Here is a 4385-nt window from a genome sequence, read left to right as displayed (position 1 = left end):
AAAAAAAAGAAAAAAAAAAGAAATCATACAGAAAAAAACACACTGATATGAAAGATGACAGGAACATTAGCAATAGCAGCTCTGGTACACTCTGAGGGAGAAAAAAGTCGATCATAAATCTGCCTGGATGCCCAAGGAAGACAGTGATAATGGATGACTGCAGAAACTGCAGAATCCTTTCTGTGGTAAATGAAAAGTCCTTCACTGAATTCAGTGACAGTACACAGTACAATCTGACAGTGACTCAAAACACACTGCAACATGAAGTACGGAGTTTTTGAAGTTTTTGAAGCTGAATTTTCCTATTGCTTGCTAAACTGAAGACTAAACTGAAGGTAGCTACAGTAAAGACCTCAAAGTGTCGCTTAGAAGCTAACAGTGCCTGGTGACATCCACATGAGTCTTTACCTGCAAAGAAAATTGGCAATGTGTTGAAAGTGAACTTTTAATTTTTTAATATATTTATTTGACCTCATCAAAATGAGGGACTCTACATGAAGTAGTTGTAATTCTAATACAGTTAACTTGGTTAAAAGTATATGGGTATAACTCTATCACAGACCTGACAGTAGACTATTACATAACCCCCCATGATGGAGACTATTCCTTCATCTCTAAACTGCTGGTATTCAAATTGTATCCCACACTGATCCACAGGCTGAGGCTTTCAAAAATCCACACATTTGAAGTTGAGATTTTTTAGATAATTAAAAAACATTTGAGCTAGGATTCAAACTACTTACCTCTGCTGGCCCCCAGATATCTCCATTTAGTTGCTGTGTAAACTTAAATTTCCCTCACAGTTCCTGAAGGTGTTTTTGTGCCTGTCTGTGATGTGGGCTGGATTTTTCCAAGGAGAACTGAACGACCTAAACTCACAATTATTTCTGCCATTTATTCCTACAAACCGCATCACCTTAAAGCTGGATCCTTAATGTAAGAGTGGCTGATTATAGTGATAAAATTATAGAATCATCAACTTTAAAGTTCTTCTAACTTTTGTGGAGTTGTGTGTCCCTGCAGAGTGTATTTTACACGATATAATGAACAGAGAAGTCATTTAAATTTTCTTTTGTTTCTTTATTGGGATTTAATAATATTCAGCCTATAAATTTTCACAGTTGTGTTAGCGACAACTTTGTTAAGCATCAGTGGCTGTGTCAGCAGTGTTGTTTTGAGGAGCCTTCTGGGGAAACGAAATCACATGTAGTCTTCACACTGCACATGATTATTCTCTCATTAGCATTTTATCTGCACACATTGCCTGCATGTCTTCAAACAGTGTGACATCAACCTTGTTGTACAAGCTGCAAACCTGCCCTACTGACATCCTGAAATATGTATGAAAGTAATACAGCTTCAACTCCTGGATCAAACCATGAAACTGTCCCTGCTGCTGTTTTTTTATAGGAAGTGGATGAACCCAGAATCTGAGTTTCTTTCTTTTCTTGTATGTTTTTCTCTCTCACAAAAACACAATGTTTTCAGTGTGCTAATATCATAGCATTTTAACTTAACATCCATTAACATCTGGAGCCAGAATTCAATTATATTCTTTAAAAGGGCTTTAAAACACTCCCAGTAGCACCATGAATACATTAAAAAACCCTGATTTAAGGAGTTAATATTAATTTATGCCCCTCTTTTAGCGAAGATATACCAATCTTTTTTTTTAAACTGCTTATGCTACGGTCATACCGGATGAATGGATGAGTATTTTATTTGTCCCGGAAGAAACTTAGACATCCAGTTGCTTGTAAAACACAAGACATCAAACAGGAGACAAATACAGATATATATACACAAGAAACAGTAAATAGAGGCCACATGGGAGCAATACCAATGCGGGATAACAGAAGTTTTATGGTGAGGAAACTACAATAGTGAAGTGTTAGTCTAATGTCAGACTCAATAAAGAGAGCTGTTCCTGTTATATGATGTCTGTGGGGTGTATTTTATGGCGGGTGACTTAAAATGAAGGTAGTCATACAGGCAAACAGCACATAATTCATTCACAGCACAAGATTTATGACTACTGTACAAATTGGAATAAGCTGTAGCCAGAAACTACATTAAAGTGAAGAGTAAAAGTTTCCATGGAACTAATATAGTCTGTATCCAGAATCTTAGCACTGGTTTGCACAGAGTTATGCTTAAAAAAATCAATGTCTCCCCTCTATTTCTGCAATGCAATGAAGAGTTTCATGGCTCGTGGTGCAGGAGCCCTCCTCAGTCTGTTGGTGGTGCAGTACAGTGACAGCAGTTTGTTGTCACAGGAATGTGTAGAGAATGGCTTTTGTTGTGTAGATGGGACCTAAGTGTTACCTTAATGTGCACTGAAATTTGAAATAGTTGCTTTGGAAACGGGGACCAGTCCTGCGAGCACATGTTGAGGTTTTGCAAACTCACTTTCTGTGCAACCAGTTGGTCACAGCAGCTACTTGCAACTGGTCATTGAATGCTGAAAAGTTCAGTGGAATCACTGGGCAACTTAGTTGCAAGGTGTTGCCATCGTATTTTTTCTCTAGTATGAGTGAGGTATTCTCTACCTTAAGGTTGTAAGGTAACTATTGCTCCCAGCTGTCCTAGGTATGCGTGCCGGACGGGTCCTCAGCCTTAATGTCATATCACCCTGAGCATAGCTGGTGTGATCTGACCTTGTTAATACTTGGATGGGAGACTGCCTGGGAATACCAGATACTGTAAGCTTGAGGGTGGCTATAGCTCAGGGGGTAGAGCAGGTTATCTACTAATAGGGAAGTTTGGTGGTTTGATTCCTGCTCCACTCTGCATGATATTGAACCAAGTTGCTCTATAATGTGTTCATCAGAGAGTGAATCCTAGACAGAAAGCACTTATGCATAGAAGAAAGTGCTTGTATGAATGCGGGTGATTGAGGTATGTTCTAAAAAGAGCTTTTAATGCTCAAGCAGAATAGAAGAACCAGTCAATTTACCATCCATCACACATCTATAGAAGACAAGGACAAAACCTTACGCAACCTTTGGTTTTATCAGTGGTGGTTAAGAGTCCAGACGTTATAGCATGTATACGTCCATGTGACAACTCAATATGTTGGTTTACTAAAGATAAACAGATCAGCCTGTCTGTGAAGGTTCTCAGTCATCCAGGTTATCGTAGTCTAAGGAGCTTGGAAAGAAAAGCGTCTGAACTTCTTTAAGTTTCTTAAAGACGTTTCACCTCTCATCTGAGAAGCTTCTTCAGTCCAGCCTAACTATTCAATTTAAGCTTAATTAGGGTCAAGAAAAAATGTCTTTCATGGTTTACTGTACTGTGGAGACATCAGGAGCCTTCTTTTCAATATTTTCTACAAAATGCATCATGTACTGTAGATCATACCTCATGCTGATTTTTGGAACCACGTGAGGCTGCTCCTCTGATGCTTCATTTCTTTTGTCTAGCTTCATCAAGGCTCATCAACAGCAGCAAAGAAGAACAGCTGGATTGACTCTGTCACCAATGGGACAAAGTAGAAAGTCGTAGTAGGAGCGAGATGAGTCGCACTACAACAGAATCCATGTTCTTTGAAGACTCCGTCACATCTTTCTGCTTAGGCAGCAAGTGTTCTAATCTTATCCCACTTCTTATCTTTCAGTTTCTTTGTAGAGAAAACTCCTCTCACAGAGGGTTCTTCAGTCAGTTGCTATTCACATAATCTACAGCTCCTTCTTGTGCTCCCTTTACTGAGGACTTTAATCCTATTATTCAGCTGGCAGATCTGCTGCAACAGATGTGTTCTTTGTACCAGAGAAGCAGAGCGTTATTTCTTTCTTGCTGTGGCTCTGGAAGGCACAGGCAGTCCATGATTGACTGTAAGATGCTTCAGAAGTGACTATGCAAGTAATGAGTGCTTAACAATACTCCTAAACTACATTAGAAACTTAAATAAAGGTTGTCAAGTGTTGTGACAAATGGAAGCAGCGCATCGTGTCATTTTTAAAAATGCATTTTATAGGCAAAGTATGTGCTGCCTGAGGTCTTTTAGCCCTGCTGTTGTTAATTTATCTGTACCTTTGTTTGTCTGTGCGTCAACGTATAATTAAACCATGTATGAATGTGCAGTGGTGTTTTACGCCTGCCAAACTTGTAATTTATCTCTTGTTTAGACACCATGGAAAATGACAGTGTAATTGTTTTATTAAAAACAGATGATTATGCAATAAACAATGTTCTCCGCAAATAATACTCGTGAGTAATTTATGCACACTTCAAGGCAAAGCTCAGAGTAACATATGCAGTAATAAATTCTGGTGACACTCTTCAGCCCAGTGTAATAGAAGCTAATGACTACAGCTACAACAGAAAGTACATGACATAGGACATAAAACTAGGCACTGATGTTTTGTGATCAAAAGGATATTGAT

The sequence above is a fragment of the Pundamilia nyererei genome, unplaced genomic scaffold (assembly GCF_000239375.1).
Source record: "Pundamilia nyererei isolate P.nyererei 1_Seehausen unplaced genomic scaffold, PunNye1.0 scaffold00168, whole genome shotgun sequence".
NCBI lineage: Eukaryota > Metazoa > Chordata > Actinopteri > Cichliformes > Cichlidae > Pundamilia > Pundamilia nyererei.
Note: the sequence above shows the minus strand (reverse complement) of the source record.